Source organism: Carcharhinus amblyrhynchos, chromosome 9, assembly GCF_965287045.1.
Source record: "Carcharhinus amblyrhynchos chromosome 9, sCarAmb.v2.hapA, whole genome shotgun sequence".
Classification (NCBI taxonomy): Eukaryota; Metazoa; Chordata; class Chondrichthyes; order Carcharhiniformes; family Carcharhinidae; genus Carcharhinus; species Carcharhinus amblyrhynchos.
The window spans coordinates 94,746,167-94,759,590 of record NC_137332.1 but is presented as its reverse complement, the minus strand read 5'-3'; the positions used below and the strand labels follow the sequence as shown (position 1 = coordinate 94,759,590).

Genomic DNA, 13,424 nt, shown 5'->3' with positions numbered 1-13,424 from the left:
AGACATGCTGTATTTGGATTTCAAAATCCATTTGATAAGGTGCTACATCTACAAAATAGGAGCAATTGATGGCTTACAGCTAAATAAGGCTTTTTTGGGTTGGCAAGCTTTAACTAGTGGAGGGCCACGGAGGGGTGGGAGGGGCTCAACTACTCACAATTTACATCAATGACTTGGATGAAGGGAACAAATACTTCGTCGCTAAATTTTCAGATAGATAAAAGAATAAGTTATGAAGAGAAGATTCACTCAATAAAGGGATACGTTCGGGTTAAGCGAGAGGAAAACATTGGCAGATGGGGTACAATGTTGGAAAATGTGAACTTGTCCACTTTGGCAGGAAGAATAGAAATGCAAAACCCAACTGGGGAGGGATTTTATGTCTTGGGTGGACAGAGGGGCACACAAATCACATCAAGTTCGTCTGCAGGTCCAGAATGTGATTAGAAAGGCAAATGGAATGTTGGTGTTTATTGCGAGGGAAATGGAATATAAAAGTAGGAATGTTTTACTGCAGCTGTGATGTGGAGATGCCAGAGTTGGACTGGGGTAAACACAGTAAAAAGCCTGACAATGCCAGGTTTAAGTCCAACTGATTTATTTGATAGTAAACTCACTAGCTTTTGGGGTTAGTCCCTTCGTCAGGTGAATGGAGAGTTCTGGCCTCAGACAGAGCATATAAATGTGTGGGGGAGGAAGCATTCTAATCAGAAATCTCTAAACTATCTGTGCTTTATATGCTCTGTCTGAGGCCAGAACTCTCCATTCACCTGACGAAGGGGCTAACCCGAAAGCTAGTGAATTTACTATCACATAAATCGGTTGGACTTAAACCTGGTGTTGTCAGACTTTTTACTGTGTTTACTGCAGCTGTACAGGGCCTTTGTCAGATCAGCAGAAGGGATTTTCTGGATCCATTTCCCGCGGGCACAAATCTTGATATAAAGTTTTTTTTCTTTAATTCTCCGTTAACTCTTGCGAGAGGGATATAATGGGATTTGTGCCAGGGAAATCTCAGAATGATGTAATCAGGTTCACACCCTAGAAGGGTGCGAATATGATTACCATCCATCTGCATTAACTATTCCTAAATACCATAATGCTGTATCTTCCAGGGGCATCAGATGTTCCTAACCAATGGCATGATGTCACGCTGGTGAGAATCATCACCGCTCTCCAGCAGTCGAACTGACCAGGCAGGGAGTGCGGAGGGCAGTGTAGCCCTTGGGTGGTCAAGGACATTGCAGGGCAGTTGCTGCCCCCTGGAACCCTAACAGTGACTGGGGTAGGTTGGCAATATTGCGGGAGGGGGGATATGGGAGAGGGGTGCTGTTTAGGGACAGAGACAGGGCTAGTGGTCAGGGCCTTGAGGGGAACCCCGTTGGGAAGGTTCCCATTATTTGGTGATGTCGAAGAAGGTGGTAGGTTCAGGGACTGAGTGAGTAGGGGGGCGGGGGGTGGTGGGATGTGGAGAGAGATGGGGGGATTGCAAGTGGGTGGGAGGGTGGCTTTAAGGATGTCCTGATCTCTGTGGAGCTGAGCTTGCTGGCACGTCACCCTGCTTTTTTTTGACAAGTGTCAGAAGACCTGGAGAGAAAACCTGGCTGTTTTTTTTTGCCATTTTTTGGGAAACCTCAGCCCAAGATCTCGCAGATTGTCTCCTTGTTTGAAAAAGGATATAATTGTGTTTAAAGCAATTCTGAGAAGAATCTCTTGAGAAAGTACCATGATGAAGAGCTTACCTCATGAAGAAAGGTTAAACAGGTTTGGCCCACTGGAGTTTAGAAGAATGAGAGATGATCTCATTAGATATGTTTAGATATTAAAACATATAACATCCTGGGAGACTCAGTAGGGTGGAAATGGGAAGGATGTTTCATCTTGTTGTGACAGAGTAGAACTTGGAGGCACAGTTTAAGAATAAGAAGTTATCCTTTTAACATGGAGATGAAGGCTGAGCCAATACATTTATTCAATGCTGAGTTGGTAGATTTTTGATAGATCCGAGAGTCAAGGATTATGGGGAGGGGCAGTCTGAAAATTGAGACCACAATCAAATCAGCCATGATCTAAATGACAGATTCAAAAGCCTACTCCTGCTCCTGAGTTCCTATGATTCCTAACTGCCTTCTGAAATTACATAGCAAGCTAGTGCACTCTATCAAAATGCAGCAGAAAGTTGAATAAGTATAAGACCAGACAGAGTAATCTAGGCACTAAAAAATAAAGACACACATTGCCCAGTTAACCCTGAAAATTTATCATGACTAACATCCGGAGACCTGTGCCAAAATTGGGAGAAGTGTCCCACAGACTGGTCAGGCAGATCTGCTCACTGATACTCACTGATTCATTCCTTACATCCAGTATCCTGAACCTTTCTATCACCATACCTGAGCACATCCTGTCTCACTGATAAGACAGGCACAGCAGAGGTAGATGCACAGTCATTTACAGTAAGGATGCAATAGCTCTGGAAATGTTCAGCGTTGACTCCAGACCCCATAAAGTCTCAGCACATCAGATCAAACATGGACAAGAAAATCTCCTGCTGATTACCACTTTCTATCCTCCTTTGAGTATGATGAATGCATACCATTTGGAACCCATGGAATGGAAGATGCACTTAGGGGAGCAAGGCCATACGATATACTCTGAGTAGGGGTGTTTAATAGCCATCACCATGAGTTGTTTGGTAACACATTACTCATTGAACCAGCTGAACGTGTCATACTGAATCTGTGGTAGGGGTTGAAAGAACCAACAAGAAGGAAAATAAACCTACTTGTCAACAACCCCTCGAATAGATCTCGCTGATCAAAACCAGGCACCCATAAGCATGTGGATCATCAGCAGAAGAACAATTGTATTAAATCATATTCTGTAACATCATGGCCCACCATATCCCCACTCTACCATTCCCATCAAGATGAGGGGTCAAGCCTGGGTCAATGAGAAGTGCAGAAGAACATGTCAGGAATAGTAGAAGGCATACCTAAAAATAAGGCAATGTATCGAAGTGATAACACAGAATGAGTTATGTGCAAAACAGCAGACACAGCACGCAGTGTACAGAACTCAGCCACCCCACCATCACCAGATCAGATCAAAACTCTGCAGTTCCCCTGACTCATCCAGTTGTGAATAGTGTTGGAGAATTAGACAGGATAAGGGGTGACTCTACAAAAATCACCCATTCTCAAAGATCAGTGCAAAAGACAAGGCTGAGGAGTTTGGAATAGTCTTAAACCAAACTGGTAAGTTGATCCATTTTGCCCTACTCCTGTGGTCCCCAGCATCACAGATGCCAGTCTTCAGCCAGTTTGATACACTCTAAGGGATATCAAAAATGGTGGAATGCCTATATACAACAGAGGTTCTGGGTTGTGACAACAGCTCACTGTAGTACTGAAGACATGTCCTCCAATACGAGAATGAATGACCACTTCCATCTAGAAGGGCAAGGGCAGCAGATACATGGGGACACGACCACCTGTAAGTTCCCCTCCAAGCCATTCACTATCCTAACTTGGAAATATATTGCCATTCCTTCGCAGTCGCTGGGTCAAAATCCTGGAATTCCCTCCCGAACAGTATTGTGCATAATCCATAGCCATTCAAGAAGGCAGCTCACCACTACCTCCTCAAGGGTAAATAGGGATAGGCAGTAAATGCTGGCCAGCCAGCGGCGTCCATCTCCCATGAATAAATAAAAAATAATTGAAAGAAAATACTGCAGATAATGAAAATTTGAAATAAGAACAGCAATGCTGGAAACATTTGACAGATTTGGCAGCATCTGTGGAGTGGGCAGCGCTGTGGCAGAATAGTTAGCACTGCTGTCTCACAGCGGCAGGGACCTGGGTTCAATTCAAGCCTTGGGCGACTGTGTGAAACTGTGCATTCGTCCTGCATCTGTGTAGATTTCCTCTCAGTGCTCTGGTTCCCTCCCACAGACCAAAGATGTATAGATTAGATGGATTGACTGTGGTAAATGTATGAGGTTACGAGGATAGGGTGGAAGGCAGAGAATGGAGACTGGGGTTTATGGTGGGCCTGGGTAAGATGATCTTTTGGAGAGTTGATGCAGACTTGATGGACTAAATAGACTCCTTCTGCAATGTGGGAATCTACAGATTTTATGGAGAAAGAAACAGAATTAATGACTATTCTTGAGAGGGAGAAATGTGATGGATTTTATTTGTTTAAAAGTGGATTTTGATTTGATTTATTATTGTCACATGTATTAACATGCAGTGAAAAGTATTGTTTCTTACAAGACAAAGATAAAACTTACCGTTCATAGAGAAGGAAACTAAAGAGTGCAGAATGTAGTGTTACAATCATAGCTAGGGGTGCACAGAAAGATCAACTTAATGCAAGGTAAGTCCATTCAAATGTCTGACGGCAGATGGAAAGAAGGGAAGAAACTGTTCTTGAGTTGTTTGGTACATGACCTCAGACTTTTGTTTCTTTTTCCTGATGGAAGAAGATGGAAGAGAGAATGGCCGGGGTGCATGGTGTCTTTAATTATGCTGGCTGCTTTTCTGAGACAGCGGGAAGTGTAGACAGAGTCAATGGATGGAAGGTTGGTTTATGTGATGGATTGCACTACATTCTCGACCTTTTGCAGATTCTTGTGGTCTTGGGCCGAGCAGGAGCCACATTAAACTGTTATACAGCAGAAAGAATGCTTTCTATGGTGCATCTGTAAATGTTGGTGAGAATTGTAGCTGACATGCCAAATTTCCTGAGTCTTCTGAGAAAGTAGAAGCGTTGTTGGGTTTTCTTAACAATAGCTGGGCAAAGGAGGACAGGTTGTTGTGATCTGGATACCTAAAAACTTGAAGGTCTCGGCCTTTTCTACTTTGTCCCCATTGATGTAGATGGGGTATGTTCTCCTTTACACTTCCTGAAGTCGGTGGCAATTTTCTTCATTTTGTTGGCATTGGGAAAGATTATTCTTGCCGCACCAGTTCACCAGATTCTTTATCTCATCCCTATACTCTGTCTCATCATTGTTGGAGATCCGGCCCATTATGGTGGTGTCGTCAGCAAACTTGAAAATCGAATTGGAGGGGAATTTGGCCACACGGTCATAGGTGTATAAGTAGTATCGTAGGGGGCTGAGAACACAGCCTTGTGGAGCACCGGTGTTGAGGATGCGCCACTGTTGTTGAGGACGGTGGAACAGGTGGACCAAAATGTACAGTCAGGGATGGTTGGGAGCTCAGGAAAGATTTGACAAAGATGTCATTGGCTCATGACAAAGTGAGTGTTAATAGTGTTAAAGACTAAAGAAGGTATTGATAGCGACATAAAGGTAAAACAGCAGAATGTTTCACAGTAGAATAAGGGTCAGCACTGTGTGGAAAAAAGTTTGACAGAATCAAGCCTACGTCAGTTTCTCCAGATCTTCCATGTGGATTCCGTCATTAGCAATCACGAGTAATAGTCACTTCAAACTAACTTAAGAAAACAAGCAAAATTGAGAAGTGAAATCTTTTCTCAGCTGCCAGTGGAGAAGTTCTGGTTAAATTCTGACTGCATTTCTATTTTGTGGATGTGGTTTACAGCTGTTCCTGTCTGGAGAATCCTTAAAAACAAGAAGTGAGATATCCTGAAGCATACCATCACAGAAATTTCTGCCTACCCAACAAGTGACGCAGGCCAGGAACTGATTATCATTGGATAGTGCTCCATCAGTTTCCTAACCAGCTCACTGGGGGACATGTTGAACTGCAGATGGATCAGGCTCCTGTAGGTGGTGTCAGGGACCTGGGTAGCATACAGGGTTGGAGGAAAACTTCAGAAACAATCTCTACCTGACAATACATAACTCACACAGTGAGCTGGCTCCTCATTGGATATTCATGTTTGACAGACACGGAGCTGTTATGCTAGAGTTTCTGATTTCTCCCTGCCTCAGATCATGTTACACAAAAACACCCAGAATAATGAGATTACCCAACCTCCTGAATGAGTTGCAGTTTGATCTGACATGGTTAAGTGAGAATGTTGAAGTCTGATGCGATCCCAGCATCAAGAATCAGAGCCAAGTATAGTACATTTCAAAAGAAAAGCTTCCCAAATTCTGGTGAAGGATCACCGACCTGAAACAATAACTCTTTCTCTCCACAGATGAAGCCTGGTCTGCTAAGAGTTTCCAGTCATCAGAATCAACTAATCAGTCCTTCATGTCACGCTCGCAAACATCCTTAAAGCTGAGCTTTGAGCTACTTGTCATACAAATACATCTCTAGTTATATCACTGTCTATGTCTATGACTATCAATTGTCTATGACTGTGGACACAAGATAGCAGAATTCAATCAGCACTTTCTGTGGGACGTTGTTTAGTGAACAAAGATGAGGGTGTGACACCTTGGTCCATGATCACTTACCATCACTATTTTCCAGTGGATTTTTTACTATGAGGTTACTAATTAACACTGCCTTATTACTGAACACTAAATCTAAAATAAGCTTAGACCTAGTTGGTTCCACGATCTTTTGCTCCAGGAAAAGCATTCTACAAACTTGTCTTCCCGATTGCTATTTCCAATTTGATTGGTCCAATCTATGTGAAGATTAAAGGCATCCACAATTATTACTTTTATTTATTACATGCTTCAAAACCTTCCCAAACATTATATTATTAATGAATTCCCCAACAATATGTATTGTTTGACCTAAGTCTCCCATTTATACATCACTCTGTCGAGGCCTGTGTCAGGTTGTTCGGGTGTGCTTTATGCAGTACCTTACCACTAAAACTCACAAGTGGCATTCTAAATCAAATTAATAGAGCAACCAGGACTGAGAAACACAATCTCTTCTCAACTGCTAGGCTGAAATTCTGAGTTAAGTCTATCTGTATTTCAATTTTTAATGTGGTTTCCATTCATTCAGTTTTGGAAAGTCCCTGTAAACAGGAACTGAAATATCCTGAATCAGACCTTCACAGAAACATCTGCCTGTTAACCAGGGACAGGTTATTATTAGGGAGGTTTCTGAACCAGCTCACTGAGAGGTATGTTAAACTGCAGATGGATCTGTCTCCTTTAGATGGTGTCAGGAGCTTCAGGGTTACAAAAGCTTGAAACTTTCAGAAATGTTCTCTACTTGGCAATATATGACTCACACAGTAAACCAGCTCCTCATTGGTGGTTAGTGTTTGACTGACAGCAGGTTGTTGTGTTTGAGTTTCTCATATCTCCCTAGCCTCACATTACACAGACACACCCAGTGTCACGACAGCTCCTGTATGATCTACAATTTGAACTGATATGATTGATTGGGAATGTGGGTGTCTGATCTGCCTCAATGAAGGACAGAGACAATCACAGAACCATTTGAAAACAGAAAACTCCCCATGCACACACAATGAGACAGACACAGCCACAGGGCTAATACAATTCCTGTATTGAAAAAGGAGAGTTAATTATGAGCATGGAATAATATAGTAGTCAGGATAACATAATGGAATCTGTGAATAGTGCAAATAGGATCATAAAATTCCTACAGTACAGTCGAGGAAATTCAGTCTATCACTTCTGCATGGACTCTCTGATGGACCCTCTTCCCTGTCCTATTCTTGTAATCCACATATTTTACCTGCTAATCCTCCTAACCTACACATCTTGGATACTAAGAGGCAATTTAGCATGACCAATCCACCTAATCTGCACATCTTTGGACTGTGGGAGGAAACCTGAGCATCTGAAGAAAACCCACGTAGACATAGGGAGAACATGCAAATTCCATACAGACAGTGAGCCAAAGCTGGAATTGAATCCGGGTCCCTGGTGCTGTGAGGCAGCAGTAATAACCCACTTGTGCCCGAATGCCACCCATACATCTAAAAATGAAAAACATAGGGTAGTATTTTTATGATGCTGACGTTTCCTATTCTGTCATTGGATGGGATAGCAGGAAACACATCTCCCTGGCACTGCCTGCTCCACAGGCATGTAACAGTCCAATGTTGGAGGCGTGACATCCCCCTCATCATGGTTGACCAGCTGTTCTCCAGTCCCTGCAGCAGCAATTGCAGTAGACAGGGTTCAGACTGCAAGCTGTCCCCTACAATCTCATTCCCGGGAGTTCAAGAATAAGTAAGTTAAGTTTTGCAGCATGTGGGGAGGGTAATGGAAGCTGGATGGGGTGGACAGAGGGGGATTGAGGTGTCGGCAAGGAAGCTGGATGGGAATGTGTGGGAGGTCTTGTGGTTAGCAGACCTTAACGGGGTGGGAGAGTGCCTGATGCTAAAAGGGAGCTGCTGATGGATGCTCCCCACTTCCCGCTCAAACCTGAACCCAGGTTTATTTTCAGCTTTCCCTCAAACCCAGAAACTTGTCCCACCAGCCTGAAAATTGAGGCTGAGCAGGAAGCAGCCTTAAGTGGTCAATAATCGGCTACTTAAGAGTCAGAATTCAGGAAGGGATGGCCGACTGGCTGATCAAAGCCTCATGCGCCTCAACATAAAAATAAAGAGAGGTCGGGATGGGTCAGAACCCAGAGAGCCCCCACTACAAACCAGCTGCTGGGGGAGCATAGCATTCTGACCCTGGCATTGAATGGTCAGCATGGATTTCTAGTTTGACCAACCTAGTTGAATTTTATAAGGAGGTAACAGACAGAGTATACATTTGTAATGTAATGGATATATTTACCTGGATTTTCAAAATGCCTTCGATAAGGTGCCCCACAATGACATGATCAGAGAATGTGGAATCAGGGACATGTGATCAAGTAGATTGTACATTGGAGACAGAAAACAGGGAGCAGTAATAAAGGATGGTTATTCAGTCTGGTAGAAGTGGAGCTCCACAAGGATTAGTGCTCAGGCAACTGCTGTTCACAACTTAAATTAATCATTCACTTTAATAAGTCCGGAACTGAGAAATGGAAGACGGTCTGGAACAGAAGATTCCAGTCACGATGAAGGCAGCGATGAGTGAGACATTCCCGGAAGGTACGGAACCTGCGTGGATCTGAATGAGGCAGGAGGAAGTTCAGAACTTCGAATGGATATTGTTGCTTATGAGAAAGCAGCCCAGGCAGATTCCTTTAATGATTTTGAACATCTATCTGATGATGACTCCTTCTTCACACTTCATGACTACCCTGTTTTCGTAGTTTTGCCTGGATTGATAATTGCAAATGTCCCGTATGCCATTTTCATGACCCCACCAACATGCCCTTCTGCCTTCAGAGATCTGTGGACAAACACACCAAGGTCCCTTTGTTCCTCAGAACTTCTCAGTGTCCTAACATTCATTGAAAACTCTCTTGTCAAACGTTCCTTCCAAAGTGTATCACCTCACAATTTTCAGGATTAAACTCCTTCTGCCACATATCTGCCCATTTGACCATCTATAAGAAATGTGTAGGAAATATCAGGGGCAATTAACTTGAAGAGCCCCTTTGGGGTGGAGTTAAGTGTGTGAACAGTGCTGGTCCTTGTCAAGGTATGTATTATTCCACACCATTTACAGCCTACATTTCATTCCCAGGTACGGTTGTGTGTCAGGACATAGAAGAGAAACAGGAGCATCAATGTAATCCTTGCTGCTTGTTCTGGATCCTCCTGACTACTATTGGGTAGTGGAATAAGTCCAATAAACAACAGGCCAGCCATGTTAACCTCACTGATAGATACAGAGCTTTTAGAACCAATCATTTGTATAAAAAATCAAACAAATTTGGACTAATTAAGAAACAAGCACACATTTGTTAAAGACAAATCATATTTAATTTGATTAATAATTTTTGAGCAGGTATCAGAGAAGATGGATGAGGACAATGTATTGACATGATATACATAAACTTCCAAACGGCCTTTGATAAATACCACATAATTGATTTGTCAGAAAGGTTAATGTCCATGGAATGAAGAAGGCCATGGAAACATGAATACTGAATTGGCTGGGTGGTAGTGTTTTGGACTGGAGAAAGGTATATAGTGGGGTTATCAGTGATCAGTGTTAGGACAATTGCTTTTCCGGATCTGCAGAGCATAATTTCAAAAGTAGTGGATGGCACTAAACTAGGAAACATTGCAGGATAGTGATAGTCTTCAAGTGGACAAAGACAGGCTGGCGGAATGGCACACAAGTGGCAGCTGAAGTGTGAAGAATGGTCAGAAGAATGAGGAACTGCAACAGAAATGAAAGGATACCATTTTAAAGAGGGTGCAGGAGCAGAGGGGGCATATGGAGGAGGGTATATGCAGGTGCAGAGTGGGTATATGGCGGAGGGTATATGCAGGAGCAGAGGGGTTATTTGTCCACATATCATTGAAGGTGTTCTGTTCACAATCTCATTGTGAAATTGATATTAGTTAAAGATTAACAGATAAAACATTCCCTTTGTTTTATCACATATTAGTTGAATTGAGATATGTAATCATACCTATATTATCTCACCTTTGGACTGCTCTACAAGCTACAGTCAAAATTACAGTTACACAAAACAACTCGAATATAGCAGGGCTGCAGTGAATATAAAATGTAATTATTAACTTCTAGATGAAGCCAGACACAGCTGTTTTAACTATCAGTGCTTCATTTAATATCTATGATGACATTATTTATTCCATCTCAAGGTTACACATTGAACACTTTGATTCTTACAGACTACAAGCTTACCAAAAAAATTCTAAGTGCCAAATGAACATGAAAACAGAAGAGGATCACACCTTTTTTTTGGGTGAGCTCTCAGATGCAATCGTACAACATTTAGTGTAAAAAGAGAGGTGAAGTGTAATTCATGGCAGCAGGGGAGTGGATGGAGTTTATTCTCACCGGGAAGCCAGCTACTGACTGTGAGGCGCACTATTACGCATGCATCTTGATCTCTCAGTTTCCTGTGTACAGATATACACACCTCTGGACATTGCACCCGCACCCCCCGCCCCCCTCCCCCCCACACCATTTGCTGGCCTCCCCAGCTGATCACTGGCCTCCCTGGCTGATCGCCATCCTGATACCACCATCTCCACCACCACTCCCACCCCTGGACCAACCAACATTCCAAAATTATCCCCAATCGATCGAAGCATCCCTGACTGCATAGTGTGATACCCCCGCCTCCCTTTAGGCCCTGCCCCTTGGCACTGCCCGTTGCCTAGTGGGCAGTTTCAAGGTGACCAGTGGGCAGTGCCAGGCTGGCAGCACCAAGGTCTCAGGCAGACTGGTCCCCTTGCTCCCATCACACAGGGGCCTTAATGACCTTCAGTCCCCATAGCAAAGGACTGTACGTGATCCTCCCGGTGAGGGCCCCTACCAATTCCATCCCGGGCTCACTAATGATATTTAAATTGAGATTTAAATATTGTAGTCAGCCCCAGGCCTTCCCAGGCACAAGACTGATCACGCTGGCTTCACAGAGCTGGTAGTATTACGAGAGGGGAGAAACTGGTGTGAATCTGGTTTCTTGTCTCTCTTGGTGATTGACCAGCAGGAAGATAAGATCGCTCCCTAAGAATTTAAGATCACAATATTGTTGAATTAATTCTGTTTTATTAAGTCATGAAATAAGAGCCCCATTCAACAGCAAAATATTACAGTTAAAGTTAAGATGGCAAAGATAAAACAAAGCTGAATTTATGTCGAACATTTCACACTCTCAGGTCTAAGCACATTTTAAAGCCAAAGAAATAGCTTTGAAGGGCAGTAACTGTTGGAATGTAGGAAACGTGATAGCCTGGTTGTTGGAACAAACTCAAAAACAGCAATGTGATCATGACCAGGTACTCATTTTAATGATAATGATTGAAGGATAAATATTGGCAAGGATCTGGGGCGAATGCCCCTATTCCCTGTTCTTCTTCAGATAAGGCCATGGTGTATTTCACATCTAACTGAGAGGGTAAAGCAGCTCCCCAAGTATATCAGCTGAAAGACAACGGTATCTCTGTCAATACACTAATCCCTGAGCACTAATCTCCTGACAGCCAATTGATGCAGGGTGAAACCAATCAATCTTTACTCAGTTTCAATAAATTCACAGACTGAAATATTACAAGCATATACCTCCCAACTCAACAATGTCTGTACTCTTTTTTAAAGAAAACACTCAATAAACACAAATGATAGGGGGTGACAGCCCCTAATGAGCCACTACAACTGAATTAAAACAGCAAAAGGAAACTTAATGAATCAAATCAAAGTGTCATTCCCGGGGTACTGATGCACCCCAGCCCCCGGAAAGCCCACTGGTCACAAAAGGCCTGAAACATGCCAATGGATACCACGCATCCTGCTCTAGGATTATCCAGCCATCAACATAGTCATGGTGGAGGAGCAGGCAGTTGAGTCAGGATAAAGTATCTCTTTATATGTGCTCAAGTAACACCTCACTCAATGTCCTCTTCCTGCATATAGTTCACCACAATTGTTATCCAATTAAACGGAGTATTATACTGAAGTGCCAGTTTTGGTCATGTGCTGCTTCCAGTGTGTGGGCCTATGAAGCAGTGACCCAGTGATGCAGGTATAACAATGCTGCCTCTGCCTAAAGGCTGACACACAACATAATGGCATCTACGTGAGGTGGGATTTTATGGCCCACTCACAATAAGAGTGGGGTCAGAAAATGCAGCAAGCCATTCAAAACTCCATTGGGCAGAATTTTACAGCAATCCCACTGGCAGGATTTTCTGGTCCAACAAAGTCAATGAACTTTTGAACAGTTTCCTATATTTTCTGATCCAACAACTGCCCTGCCACAACAAGGCTGTAAGATTCTGCTCATTAACTTCAATGGGATCAACAGATCCTGTTTATGAGAGGGCTGTAAATTTCCACCCGTGTAGATGGAGCTCATGCTGGATGCGGTGAAAACTCTGTCTTACCCAGTGAATAACAACACGGTGTGAGAGCCTATTCCTGGCTCATTTTCCATTAGCTGATATAGAAGTTTTGTATTCATTAAGTTCTGTTTTTTAGACTTGTTGCTTACTTCCTATTTAAACCAAAAGCCTTCTTTCACTTCTCTCTGAGTCCATGCCGCACCTCTCGACTGGATGCAGTTGTATTCTGTATTGTGCTGAGGGAGTTTCACTTCAACAGAACATTTAGATGGAAGTTCTGAATCTAACACATGGGTTTTTTTAACCAGCTTTGAATTTGTTAAATTTGAAACTCTTCCTAATTTTATTAGAAAATGTTGAACAATTAAAGCTTTGGAAGATCTTGCCTGGGGATTTCTCCCGAGCTGCTCCATAGCCCCTATTGCACATGTAACTAGATAGCCCAGTTTGAACATCTGATGAGTGTGATTCCCATTGGGTTCACAGGACAATGAGGTCCACAACTGAAATTCTCTCTGGGCCTATCACAGGTTTTCTGCTCAGCCAGCCCTCAGCCCGCATTCACACCCCAGGTTAGAATGGACACATGGGGAGGAATTTTACGAGAT

The 13,424-nt window shown here is 43.1% G+C and overlaps 1 pseudogene; it reads left to right on the top strand.

Annotated features, from left to right (window-relative positions):
- Positions 1 to 8,942: 8,942 nt before the first annotated feature.
- On the top strand, positions 8,943 to 12,882 carry LOC145348625 (COP9 signalosome complex subunit 9 pseudogene; annotated as a pseudogene).
- The last annotated feature ends 542 nt before the right edge of the window (positions 12,883 to 13,424 follow it).